General features: G+C 37.9%; 1 protein-coding gene across 10 annotated transcripts in view; it reads left to right on the top strand.

Moving 5' to 3' along the window:
- Positions 1 to 15,052, top strand: part of Chrm3 (cholinergic receptor muscarinic 3) — a 576,562-nt gene that overhangs the window by 275,046 nt on the left and 286,464 nt on the right. The window contains exon 4 of one of the 10 annotated variants that reach the window (XM_045153524.1): positions 4,120 to 4,156. The exons of the other annotated variants lie outside the window; for them this stretch is intronic. The gene's annotated coding sequence lies outside the window, so the exon portion shown is untranslated. The remainder of the gene's footprint in view (positions 1 to 4,119; positions 4,157 to 15,052) is intronic. 10 annotated transcript variants of the gene reach the window in all.

Genomic DNA, 15,052 nt, shown 5'->3' with positions numbered 1-15,052 from the left:
ATGTTTCTAAGTTCACTCAAAAAAAAAAAAAAATGTAACTTTTCCTTTTCTCCTTGCTATATCTTCTTTGGATGCTAGCCAAAATACTATGCATGATTTCTCTAACATTCTGGTATTTTTGTGGAGAATTTATCTCCTTTGCTCTATGCCAAAACAAAGAAAGATGAGAGAATGATTGATTAAGAAAATGTAATGAGGGGCTAAATAGATAGCTTATCAGTTAAGGTACTTGCCTACAAAGCCTAAGGACCAATGTTAGACTCCTTAGTATCCACGTAAGGATCTGGAGTTTGTTTAGAATGGCTACAGGCCCTTGCATGCCCATTCTACCCCCACCCTCTCTCTTTGTCTCTCTCTCTCTCTCTCAAATAAAATAAATAGTCACGTGTGATGGTACACACCTTTAATCCCAGCACTTGGGAGGGAGAGGTAGGTCAAGGCCACCCTGAAACTACAGAGTGAATTTCAGATCAGCCTGGACTAGAGCAAGACCATACCTCAAAAACAACAACAACAACAACAACAATAATAATAATAAAATAAATAATAGTTTTTAAATGCAATGAAAAATAAACAACACAAAAATTTGGTGTTAGGGCTAGAGAGATGGCTTAGTGGTTAAGGCACTTGCCTTCAAAGCCTAATGACCCAGGTTTGATTCCCCAGAACACATGTAAGCCAGATTCACAAGTATATGAAGTTTTTTTACTGTGGTTAGAGGACCTGGTGTGCCCATTATTTCTCCCTCTTTCTCTAACAAATAAATAAAAATAATAAATTTGGTGCTAGTGTTATTGATGGGTTTTAATTATTACTTTTCGCCCTAGCTATAGTACTCAGTATTACTTATATAAATTTTAAATGGTAACATTAATTTTTCTAGTTATAAGTCATACTTAATTTTTGCATTTTTAATAAAAGGTATATTTCCTCAAATGTTAATACAAATGTAAAAGATTTATCTACTTTTATATTAATAGTTATCAAAATTTGGATTTCAAATAACTCAAGTGATGATGTACAATTATGAGTGTTTAGTTTTCAAAATTAGGATCATTTACAAAAAATCTTTGCTGTGAATATACTTAAGAAAAAGAAATTTGGGCTGAAGAGATAGATTAGCAGTTAAGGCATTTGCTCGTGAAGCCTAATGACCCAGGTTTGATTCCCCAGGATCCATGTAAGCCAGATTCACAAGGTGGCCCTTGCATCTGGAGTTCATTTTCAGTGGCTGGAGGCCCTAGCATGCCCATTCTTCCTCCCTCCCTTCATCACTCTCTCCCTCCCTCTCTCTCAAATAAATAAATAAAATATTTTTTAAAAAGAAACTTAATGTGACATTAAATTACTACAAGGACCTACTATTAGAGTAAAATAAAGAAACAAACCAAGAGAAATATTTGCTCACAATATTTGATATTGTATCTTCATATGTAAATAAGTATATTCATAAATACCTTGTTTCATTGCTTTTTTAGTGTTACAACATTGTATATAGTGACATTATGCTGCATAGAAATATCTTGGAGATATACATTTGACAGTAAGAAAGAAAAAGAGCTCAAATGTCTAAAGTACACTAATGTTTTCTGAAGAATGCTGCCAAGTATAAAAAGTACCCACTTTTACCTGAACATATTAAAGAGACTAGGAACAATATTCTGAGTACTGTTGTACTCAATTGATATAATCCCAGTATTTCAGAGATGGTTTCTCCTACAGAATGTGTTACTAAGAGCTGAGTCAGTTAAGGTAGGCTCAATAGTTTTAGACATTGGTGACCCAGCACAGAAGCCAGGATATGATTCTGATTTGTTTCCAAGTTCCAGATATGGTTTCCTTTCCACTGAGTGGATTTGTTAGCCAATCCAATAGCAGTTTGTTACCCACCACAGCTGCATACCACTATTGTACTTGTGTGAGCATCACATCAGATTATTTGCTTAGACTTTGAGTTGCTCAGACACATGTTGGCCACTCCCTCCCCTACCCCCCGGTAGCATACAGCACCTTCCAACACTAGATGGGCTAATTGTCTAGGGACTGGTTCTCTTCCAGGTCCAACCTGGTCTATCAATGGTCAGTGCTTATAGCATATGGTATCTTCAGCAGTAGGGTCTTACATTAACCTCTGGTGGGTAATCAAAAAGTCTGTCTTTTTTTTCTGGCAGGAGGTAGAGATCTAGTAGGTGTCATTGATCAACAGCTCATTGTGGTACAGCTCATCCTGGTACAGGGAGGTACAGGCCAGTACCAAGGAAAAATTAAAAAGAAAAAGATAGAGAAGAAAGATAAACAGGAAAAATTTAATGTTATGCTTCATCTCACCCTCTCCAGGGCCCTTTGATTCAGGTGCTCCACCTAAGATCCTCTTGAGGGTTCCAGCTTTTAGTCTAACTTCTAGGATATAGATATCTATGGTACCAGTTCAATTTGGGTTTAGTTATGTGTGCCACACCCTACACATCCTTTTCCTTCCCCCAATCCCTACCCTTCCTATTGTTCAGGCCTCAAGATGCCATTCAGGTATGCCAGCAACTCAGGCTGATTCAGGTTAGGAACTGGATATGAGTGAGACTGCAGACCTCACTCATCTGCAGTTTGGGCTATGAGTTTTCCCCTTAGGACTGCCTTCATTGTGTCCCATACAATTCTAGGAATTTTGTAATTTCTTTTTTTAGTTCTTCCATAACCCACTTATTGTTTAAAAGTGTGTTGTTTAGTCTCCAAGAGCTTGTGAGCTTTAAAGCACTGTGATCAGACATTATGCAGGGAGTTACTTCAATTTTCCTGACTTTATGGAGGACTAACTTTATGGCCTAATATATGGTCAATTTTGGCAAAGGTTCTGTGGGCTGCTGAGTTCAATGTGTATTCTGTAGAGTTGGGATGGAAAGTTCTGTAGCTATCTATTGGGTCTAGTTGGTCTACAATGTTGTTGAGCTCTATTATTTCCCTGCTGATTTTCTGCTTGGATGATCTGTCTACTGATGATAGTGGAATAGTGAAGTCTCTGACTATGATAGTGTTGGTGTTTATTTCTGTTTAATTGTCAAGTAGATTTTGTTTTATTAACTGTGGTGCCCTGTGTTTGGCACATGTACATTCATGATTGTGATGTGCTCATGTTGGATCATTCTCTTGATCAGTAAGAAGCGGCTTTCTTTGACCTTTTTGATTACTTTCAGTTTGATGTCTAATTTACCAGATATTAATATAGAAATACCCACTTGTTTTTATTTCCATTTACTTGGAATATTGCTTTCCAACCTTTCTCCCTGAGGAGGTATCTGTCTTTAGTGGTGAGGTGAGTTTCTTGAAGACATCAGATAGAAGGGTTCAGTTTTTATCATCCACCCTGATAACCTGTGTCTTTTGATGTGTGAGTTAAGACCATTTTATAACTGTGAGGTGTGAAATAATTCCTGTCATGATGAGGTATTATGGGGTTTGGTGTTTTCTTGTGTTTTATACTGTTTTGAGCCTGGTCTGTTTTGCTTATTGAGATCTTGTTGGCTCTTGAGATTTGTTGTTTGACTGTTCCATGTGAAGTATTCTCTGTAGATTTGGCTTTGTGTTCATATAATCATAGAGTTGACTTTTTTCTTGGAAAGTTTTTCTTTCACCATCTATTATGAGGGATACGTTTGCTGGGTAGAGTAGCTTGGATTGGAAGCCACCATTTTCTTAGATTTAGAAGTATTCTATTCCAGGCCCTTCTGGTTTTCAGGGTCTCCATTGAGAAATCTGACACAATTCTGATGGGATTGCCTTTGAATGTTTTGAATTGTCTCTTTCTTGCTTCTTTTAACACTCTTTTTATTTTTGTTGTTGAGAGTTTTAACTATCATGTGTCTTGGAGAGTATCTTCTTTGGTACAGTCTGTTTGGTGTTCTGTGGGTTTCTTGTATCTGGATAGGACTCTCTTTTGAGAGATTTGGAAATTTTTCTTCAATAATTTTGTTGGATATGTTATCTATGCCTTCTGATATACCCATAATCCAGATCTTTGGTCATTTTAGGGTATCCCACAGCTCTCTCACTTTCTGTTTACTTGATTTTTTTGAACTTAGCAAAGTTTTTTGCCTCCTGAACAATTTCTTCTGTCTTGTCTTCCAGGTCAGAATTTCTGTCTTCCACATGAGTAACTCTGTTGGTGAGTGGACCTAGAGAGGTTTTTATAATTTGTATTTGATTTTTGTTTTCTGTTGTGTTATTTCGCATCATGTCCTTCTCTATTTTTAGGGGAAATTTCAATTAGTTTTGACTTTCTTGATGCTCCCTGGAATTCATTCTTGCATTTGATCTAGTCTTCATTAAGCTTAATCAACTGATTGTTGAGATCTTCCATTTTTTGACCCACCTTTAATTTATTCATATCTCTTTAGAGGTTCTAATGATCAGGGTAAGCCTACTGTCAAAAGCTGAACACTCTAGAGACAATTCTGTTCAATTTCATTGATATGATTGTTGGATCTTTGATGGTTTGCTTCCAGTTCAGTGATTTTTGTTGATCAAGGTCTCACTGGTCTCATTTTCATTTTGAGAATAAATTTCTGTTGATTTCTCTATAATTTCATTGGTAGCTTCTATTGTAGGACTATGCATCTTTTGTGGAGATCCTTCACTTTTCTGAGTTTCATTGGATTTTTGTGTTGTCGTCTACCTATTTTAAGGAGATTCTTTATTTTATTGAAAAGAAAGCAATTTTTTGTCCTTTGGCACCCTCTGACTCAGGTGAATAGGAACATTGGCACCCAGTAGCCATTTAGGCTATCAGAAAAAAAGGACTGATTCCACAACTCACTCGGGGAGCAGATATCCCCCCCCCAAAAAAAAGGTACAATGAGACCTATCAGGACCAGGGGACTGGAGGGAGACAAGAGACAGGGGTCTGGCCTACTTATTCTGTACCACCATGCCCTGACACAGTTCACACAGGGAACCCAGACCAGGGCAGTGGGAGCTCTGTTAGAATCTTATGGAAATCTTTTTATATAGATGGGGTCCATGGTTAACCAACACCCCACTCTGTGCTGCATAGCTCTAACTGTGGTAGGTCCCTCATGTTTGGAATCTTCCCTCTCAGTAAGGGTCTCCATTTTCCCTGTTCTAGCATAAGCTCTACTTCCCCCTCATTCTGTCTTTCTCACTTTTAGCCACCATCGTCTCAACATTTTTATAGATATAATTCATTCCTGAGCCTTCCTCTCCCAAGGAAATTTTGTAGGATAATGGAAATGTTCTACATGGTACTACTGTTTGGGAGAGCAGTCACTGGCCACCTGTGGTTATTAGACACTTGAAATAGGACCAATAGGACATGAAATTTTAATTCTTCATGTTTAATTTACATTTTAAACAGTCACAAGTGACAAGTATCTACCATACTTGTATATACTTTCCCATTCAGAATTTCTCTGTTAAACATAGAACACAGGATATTGTATGAACGAATCTTCACAATTCTCCCAAGGATGCAAAAGCTAGTGCAATACAAACATGCACAGAAGAGGCTCCAATATCATTCACTGCTTCTGCATTTGATGTCTTACTTTCATAACCATGGAGTGGAAAGTTGAAATACCTGTCATATGCAAAGGTCATGGGGACTCCCTGAAGATGGTCCAGGATGTTTCTTGTTCTTTACTCTTCATTTAGTGCTTTAATGTCTCCTCAACCTTTTGGACTCCTCTTCCTCCTCTTCATACTTACCAAATCACATGCATTTCAAGGCTTTAGCTAAAACATTTTATTTACTTATTTGTGAGCAGAAATAGAGAAATGGAGAGGGAGAATAGGCATGTCAAGGCCTCCAGCCACTGCAAGCAAACTCCAGATACATGTGCCACTGCATCTGGCTTTATGTGGGTACTAGGGAATTGAACCTGGTTCATTAGGCTTTGAAGGCAAGAACCTTAAAAACTAAGCCATCTTTTTAGTCCCATTTCAAAGCTTTTAATTTGATTATTTTGAAAAGCTTTCACAGATCAAACAAGACCATTAAAAGAACAGTTCTTTAGTCTTTGAGGTCTCACTATATGCTACACAAGCATAAATGATAAGTCAAATGATTGAAGGTAATGATAACATATTCATGTTTGTTGAAGAGTTTCTGTGTCAGATACTATACTTAGCTCTACATGGTCATGAATTCATTTGGTTCTTATAAGTACACAATGATAGATTTAAGAGTGGTGATTGCCAAGGACAAGGGTTTGAGGGAAGAAGGACTAGATAGGTGAATCATGGAGAAATTTTTAGTACTTTTCAGTATTATACTAGGACCATGAAATGTAATACATGTGAGTTAGCCCTAACATAAATGAACATTAATGGTAGTATATTAACATTGATTCATTCATTATAACTAGTGTAGTACATCAATAAGAGATGTTACTAATAATAAGGGAAAGACTGTAGATGGAGAAAAGAAAAGAGTATGTAAGAGCTCTCTGTAACCTCTGCCGAAATTTTTTACAACTCTAAAATTACTCTAGCAAACAAGATGCATGAAATTCAATAGAATGAGATGGAAGGATAGTAGAGGAAGGGAGGGGAGGGGAGTGATGAGGGAAGGGAAAGGAGTAGAGGAGAGGAGAGGAGAGGAGAGGTGAAGAGAAGTAAAAAAAGAGAAGATAAAAGGGGCTGGAGATATGGCTTAGTGCTGCAAAGCCAAAGGATCCCGGTTTGGTTATCTACAACCCACATAAGCCAGATGCACAAGGGGGCAATGCATCTGGAGTTCGTTGGCAGTGGCTATAGGCCCTGGTGCACCCATCTTACCCCTGCCTCTTTCTCTTTCTCAAATAAATAAATAAATAAAATGTATTTTTAAAAAAGAGGGCTGGAGAAATGGCATGGCAGTTGAGGCATTTGCCTGAAAAGCCTAAGGACCCTGGTTCAATTCCCCAGGACCTACTCCCACTATCATCTATGACAAGATGTTGCCTGGTCCAATACAGTGTATACCTTGTTCAGGTTACAACAGTCACTATGAGGTCATGTATGCATCAGCATGTCATTACCATTATCATAGCCCTCCTCCTCAGCCCCTGGCTATTATATTCTTTCTGCTCCCTCTTCCACATTGTTCCCTGAGTATTATAGTTATGCCAAAAGTTCACCAGTGGGCACATCCTGACCAGCTGTATAGGGTGAGATTATTTTCTCCCCTGCATAGCACTTTCCATCAGTATGATAGTTAACCAACAGGGAGTAGTTCCAGTTTGTGAAGCCTCTGGGAGCTCAGTGAACTACAAACAAAACACGTAGTGCCCCTTCCTCTGCAATGTTCCTTGAGCCTTGGCCCAGAGTAGAAAGGAGTATCCTAAGTTATTTCCTCTCCCCACCCTGTGCCACAGAAACTGACTGGTGTATTCATAACCTCATGGTGAATAGTAATAACCCCACTGAGGAGAACCTTCAGTGAAACAGGTGCATAGTAGAGGGTTTATAAGGATAGCACAAGGGAAATGTGACCAACATGTAATTTGGTAATATAGTAAAGTTCATAATAAAATACAAAAAAGCAAGTTATGTCTTCAGCCATAGTGTCTTACCATGTACTTCTGGTACACAACAAATATCCACCATTGCTTATGAGTTTTGATTATCCCTCAATCCTTCCTCTCCTACTTCCCCTACCTCTGTCACCACTTAGACTGTTCTACCCCCTAGTATTCTTATTATTTAATTTCTTACTTTCTCTCTGTTCTGGGGAAGTAAAAAGTGTTAGTTAGCACATAGTATGTCCCGGAGCTAGGCCCCTGTGACCCTAGGTGGAGAAGTATAGCATTCTGTCTTCTATCTGCTCTGCACCTTCCTGCCTTTCACCTGTTTTGTGTTTCTTCTGCCCACCCCCTTTCTTTGCACATCACCATAACAACTTTCACTTGATTCTTCTATCTTAAGGTCATTTCTCTTCTTGTGTAACTCACAAGAGTCAGCATACTGAATTTTGGCCATAATTGGCTAAACTATTAGAGTCCTATAAATCATATTGGGTACTCTTACATTTCTTTGCTGTGCCTCCTAGAAGGGTAAAAGATGGATGCATGATATGGTGAGCACACAGCAGGGGACCTTTGCCCACAGTAATGCTGATAATCAATCAGTAGAATAGAATCATAGAAGAAAGGAAGAATAGGCACAAGAAATTAATGTACTCAGCATCCATGCCTACTTCTGTGTGCTGAGAACTTTCCTGTTTCCACAAAGTGCCAGTCAGACCTTAGTGTGTTTCCTGATTCTACCATAACAAGGTCCTATGAACATATGGCCTGAGCTACTCTTAGGGATGGATTGATTATAACTCAACCAAGTAAAAGGTCTTCAGTGGGGATGCTAATCACAAAAACGTCAGAAGGAAACATAAACACAAAGAGAAGTAAATTTCTCAGAGAAATGTCCTATTTGGTCTCTGTGTAGACCACTATGAGTATGCACATACCATTTGAAGTATCTACCATGTTATTCACTGAAGACTGCTACACATTTTCTGGTTTTTCTTTGTGCATGACTCCCATTAATCCCAAAGCCTTCCTATGTAAATGTTCATTTGTTCTGCTGCATCCAACATAAGCCAACAGTTTCTGTCTCATCTCATTTTTTGTCTTCCCACATATGATGAAATCCTTCTGTATATTCTTTCCCCTGTGTAACTCTACTGCAAACCCTTTTAAACTTAAAAAATAATATGAGGTCCCATTGTCCCATTACTTTCAAATTTAGGATTTGTTCAGACTCCATGCCACCTAATTTCGTTAAAGTTGCTACAATGTAAAAAATTCCTTTTTCGTCATTTGTGGTCTACTTTTCAATTTTGATGTAGCTACAGCTTCTTAATTTTTTGTTCCTTATGCTTAGATCTGAGCATTGCTTCCAGGTGCCTAAGGACCCCTCTCTACCTACCATTTTAATCTCCTGTTCATAGCATCCCGTTGACTCGGCATTGCTCATGGAATGTCAGAAACTCATCCAGGTGCTTTCCTCAGTCAAGGTGCAAGCCCATTTTTTACAACTCAGCCTGGGTTTGTTCTTCCTTGGTCACACCACACAGTATATCATTTTCACTCTTGACACTTAGCCCTTGTCTGTGTTCCCTTCATCCCTGTGGCACTTCCCTCCTCTGTTGTTTTATGAATTATACTCATATATAAAGCTTTGTCTTGCCTTCCAAAAATCGTTTCCTTTCTTCCCAGTTTATCCTTTGTGAGTCTGTGCCTTTCCCATAACCTTGTAGCTCACATGGCCAGTATCATAAGGCTGTACATTGTGTAGATCAGGTAGATGGAAGATGGCAGGTGTAAGCTCAAAATTATATGAGCATGCATATCACATACACTGTGCTCTATATTATTTCATTTATGACATGGACATCGCTTGTGTGAAATACTGCATGACTTCCCAAAGGTAAGCGTGTTTCACACCAACATGAGGACCTATTGCATGTAGTTTTTTATCTGAGATCCTTTAGAGTGATTCAGTATAGAACACAAATAAGGTATGATAGGTCCCCATTCTAAGAATTTTTCTGACCATTGGTCTATAGTGAGACTCTTTCTTTATACTTCTTTAAGCTTTTTATTTTAAAATTCAGGTGTTTCTACAATAGAAGATAATAAGAACAACTAAAATAAATTGTGTCTAAAGGACTATCAGAGTTTACAGCAATATGACTTAAACTCTTGATCATTCTCATGCTTCTGTGCTCTGAAGTCACATGAGAAAGAATTTCTACCTCAACCATAGAATCAGTTCCTGGAGAAAATTCTAATTTACTCCATCAGAGTGTAGCTGCAGAAGCTTATGTTCTTTGCAGATAATCAGAACATTTTTGTCCTATCTTTCTCATTAAAAAGATAGTTTGTGATCTTATTCGGAGGAAGAATGTCAGTTCTAGAGATAATAGGATCAGAGGGGGAAATGCTGTACATATTCTATTTTATTATTTTTAATTTTTTTAATTTTATCATTACTATTTTGGGTTTTTGAGGTAGGGTCTCACTCTAGCCCTGGCTGACCTGGAATTCACTACAGAGTCTCAGGGTGGGCCTTGAACTCATGGCGATCCTCCTACCTCTGCCTCCAGAGTTCTGGGATTAAAGGTGTGTACCACCACATCTGGCTACATATTCTATTTTATACCACACTAAGAAGCCAAAAGAGACATTAATTTCTCCAGTGGGCATTCCTCGCTACAGAGTTAAACAGGACCATGTACATATTTAATCAACTTCTATTCCAAATGACTGTGTCTTAAGCTTCAGTTACAATGAAGAATAATCATCAGGATCATTAGCATGGGGGCTGGACACAGGCCCTACTCTTGTGACTGTGAGCTCAGGGCTGACTTGCCCCAAATGAGGGACAGATTCGAACACCTTAAAAGGGGAAGATAGGGTGAACAAATTAACTTCCATTCTCTGACTTTTTAAAATTTTTATGCTCTCCTTTTATTTATCTTCTATGTGTTGAATTGGTTTCTTTATTCTGCTTGCGGCAAACACTTGTTAACAGACTTGTTCTTAACCCTGCTATACCAGATACTCTCAGTGAAGGATTGATGTCACTCGGCTGTTTGACAAGTCTTCAGAATGGATGCAAACCACATAAATTTAGCTGGCATAGTGGTGCTTCTCTACATATTATTACTTAGTCTTTTCTGAACATGTGCTCACTTTCGCAGGCCTGGACTTACCTAGTATTTTTTTAATATGTTGCTGGGAGACAGACCTAAAATTCATTATTATGTAATATAAAGAACCAGACTCAAGAGACTGAAATTTCCTCAATATTGACCTACATATATCACACAAGCATAAGTTTAGCTACATGAGAAATTTCACTGTGTGTTTTCTAAAGTAGTTGTACTATTTTGCATTCCATAATGAAGTATGTGGGAGTTATAGTTGTTTCACATTCCTGCCAACATTTGTACAGATATTCAGCTGGAGCTCTTCTTCTGGACCGAGTTGTATCTTACTGTAGTCTAAGTTTCCACCTCCTTAGTGACTACTTTTGTTGGCATCTTATTCACTGGGTCACTGAACTCCTCAAACTCCAATTACTATTCCTATAGCATATTCAGAACCTAATTATGGTGTAGGTCTCCTTTTCTCTGCCCACTATGTAGAAATTTCCCCAAAATAAAAAGCCCAGGGGGTGGGAAATAGCTCACTCAGTAAAGTATCTACCTCACAAGCATAAGGACCTAAGTTCAGTCCCCATCACCCATGTAAATATTGGGCATGATGGCATGTCCCTGCAATCTCATCATTGGAGAGGTTGGGGAAGTAGGTCCCTGGAGCCACTGGCCATCCAGTCTAGCCTGACCAGTGAGGTCCACACCAGTGAAAGACCCTGTCTGCAAAAGAGGTGAATAGTATTCCTGAGAATACATCAAAGGCCTTCACACACATATGTACACATGTATACCTATCCATATACAAATGTGCATTTATACATGTCTGTACACCATACGGAAATATACACAGAAAATCCCAGATATAAATTCCCATCTTGGGCTGAAGAGATGCTTAGTGGTTAAGGTGCTTGCCTGCAAAGCCTAAGGAACAAGATTCAATTTCCCAGTACCCATGTAAGCCAGATGCACAAGGTAGCCCATGTGTCTGGAGTTCATTTAGTAGCTAGGGTTCCAGGTGCACCACCCATTCTGTCTCTCTGTCTCTATCTATCTATCTATCTATCTATCTACCTATCTATCTATCTATGTATTTATCTATCTATCTATCATCTATCTAGGTATCACTTTCTCTCTCAAGTAAAAAAGTTTAAAAAAATAAAAAATAAATAAATTTCCATTGCTTGCTCACCCAGTTCTTCATTGTCTATTGTGCAATGCATAGAAGCACTTGTTTCATATATTTGTCCAGTTTATAGGGTTTTAAATGAGCATGATGGTTATATACTATGTTACTACCCTGTCAACACTATAAATTTTTGGAAAGAACATAGAGGTACTTTATTGAAGACTGAGTCCAGAAAACTCAAGTCATACAGTATGGAAGAAAACTCTTCAACTTACTACATCTAGGCTCACCTGTGGTGGCGATAGAATATGACACCACCAAGAAAGCAAAAGAAAAGAATGTTCTCTTGAAGGGGTCATGGACACCTGCAAAACAAGAATGCTCATAAAAATCAGGAGGCAAAACATCTGCATTGTGCCATCCAGTGTTCCCAATTAGAGTTGTATCCCAGAGAATAAAGGTGCTTGTAAAAATAAGGTATGTGCCAAGGCAAGGATAAACAAGATTGATAAGCCCTTAGCAAATCTGACCAAAAGAAAGAGAAAAGATACACAAATTAATAAAATCAGAGATGAACAAGGTAACATCACAACAGATTCCAGAGAAATTCAAAAAATCATAGGGACATACTATAAAAGCATATACTCCACAAAGTATGAAAATCTGAAAGAAATGGATGATTTCCTTGATCTATATGACCTACCTAAATTAAATCAAAATGAGATTAGTCACTTAAATAGACCTATAACAAACATGGAGATCTGAACAGTTATCAATAATCTCCCAACTAAAAAAAGCCCAGGCCCGGATGGATTCACTGCTGAATTTTACCAGACTTTTAAGGAAGAGCTAACACCATTGCTTCTTAAGCTTTTCCAGGAAATAAAAAAAGAAGGAATTCTACCAAACTCCTTCTATGAGGCCAGCATCATCCTGATAACAAAACCAGGCAAAGATAGAACAAAAAAAGAAAATTACAGACCAATCTCCCTCATGAACATAGACGCAAAAATTCTCAACAAAATATTGGCAAACAGAATACAAGAGTATATCAAAAAGATCATTCACCCTGACCAAGTAGGCTTTATCCCAGAGATGCAGGGATGGTTCAACATACACAAATCTATAAATGTAATACATTACATAAACGGGTTGAGGGACAAAAATCACATGATCATCTCATTAGACGCAGAGAAAGCATTTGACAAAATCCAACATCCCTTCATGATAAAAGTCCTACAGAGACTGGGAATAGAAGGAACATGTCTCAATATAATAAAGGCTATTTATGACAAGCCTACAGCCAACATATTACTAAATGGGGAAAAACTTGAAGCTTTTCCACTAAAATCAAGAACAAGACAAGGGTGTCCACTGTCCCCACTTTTATTTAATATAGTTTTGGAAGTCTTAGCCATAGCAATAAAGCAAGAGACACACATAAAAGGAGTGATTTAAGATGGAGTTCTCATAAACATTGTAGTGAACATGGAAATTTAGTCTGAGGGAAGCCTTCAACTTAAGTCCCATTGTGGCATGGGTAGAAGCAGATAAGCTGAAGAGCTGGCAATAAGGATGGGGAGCCAAGCTATGGGAAAATGTCAGTCTTCATACATGCAGCGGCCCTCCGGCATTACACTCACAGCTTGACACAGAAAAAGCATCCTTGTCAGAAAGAGTCAAGATGAGAATGAGTTTAAAAGAGATGTTTATCCGACTTTCATAGGCCAAGAGAATGCAGATGATGTCCAACACGCCACCATAAATTTCAAAAGGTCTCGGAGCACTCAGATGGACAAGTGCTATGTCATAGTTCAGAGGAAATATTCAGAGTAATGAATGGAGACCTTGACTCTTTCTCTGCCTAAATTTGTTAAGCCATGCCTCTCTACTGTGAAAGAATTTTTACACACATGGCATAGAATAGCTATGTCTTGTTTCAGGACGGAGTTAACATTGGCTTGGACTTAGAGAACTAGTCATACTGCAATTGTATACCCTAAATATTATTTACCTGTGTAAACAAATATTCCACATGTATCATGTGTGGTTTTGTTTTTGTGCCTATCTTCATTCAATGTTTTTTTTTTTTTTTTTATTTAAGAGATAGAGAAAGAGACAGAAAGAGGGAGAGAGAAAAGGAGGAAAAAAGAATGGGTGCTCCAGGACATACAGCCACTGCAAATGAACTACAAATGCTTCTGCCACCTTGTGCATCTGGCTTATGTGGGTCCTGGGGAAGCAAACCTGGGTGCTTTGGCTTTGCAAACCAGCACCTTAACTGCTAAGTCATCTCTCCAGTCCTCAATTTATGTTTAGTAAGAATAGTTTAGTATTATATTGCAAGAATTGAATTGCTATACTTGTATAATTATTATGACATTGTCAAACAAGTATGTATTTTTATCTCTTTGTTTGTGTCTATTCATACATATTTTGTACCAGCTGTAACTAGAATGTGTAATATATTCTGCTTTTCATTATCATTCACCATATTATTTATTGCTTTGATAACTATTTAATAAACCAAGTAACTTATAAATCATTATTTTCTCAAATATCCCTGTTGTAATCAGCTTAATGTTGCTAGTGCAAACTTCTAAACAAGCACAGTTTATGGGAGCAACATGTTTATTTCAAACTTACAGATTTAAGGGACATTCCATCAGTGGCAGAAGAAACTGGTTTCCTTTCAAACATCCAAGCAGAGAGAAACCACTTCCTGCCAGCAAAAAACAAAAATAAATAAATAAATAAATAAGCAAGCAAGTGTGACTGGCTAGAACTCAAAACTTAAACTGTTCTCTATACATTAAGGCTGGAATAAGATCCACAATCAAGCATACATTTCACCTGGATTTTAGTATATGCCTCCAGTGACACCTCCTCTAGCCAAAAGGCTAGAAACCCAAGTCATAAGCTTAAAAAAACACCAGAGTCTATGGGGAACACACAAAAGTCACATTCACAGCCCCTGTTGGGTACACATATATCTCCCATTATTCACCACTGCTGCAAGGAACATTTGCACAAATGTACCATTTTCTAATTTTGAACTATTTCCTTGGACTAATTGGTGTATAAGATTACTAGATCCAATGGTATGAATATGTTTCAAGATTTTTAATCTAGGTATGGGTCAAATTGGTGAATTTGAATTGGTAGGCTTTACATATTCATAGTAACAGCCCAAATCCAAGTTTATTCTTTTTCCTATTGTTTCAACTTCATTTGTACATTATCATTTTTTTAATTGCAATCAAAGCTCTATTTGTCAT

The sequence above is a fragment of the Jaculus jaculus genome, chromosome 6, assembly GCF_020740685.1.
Source record: "Jaculus jaculus isolate mJacJac1 chromosome 6, mJacJac1.mat.Y.cur, whole genome shotgun sequence".
Classification (NCBI taxonomy): Eukaryota; Metazoa; Chordata; class Mammalia; order Rodentia; family Dipodidae; genus Jaculus; species Jaculus jaculus.
Note: the sequence above shows the minus strand (reverse complement) of the source record. Positions and strands in the feature narration are given on the sequence as shown.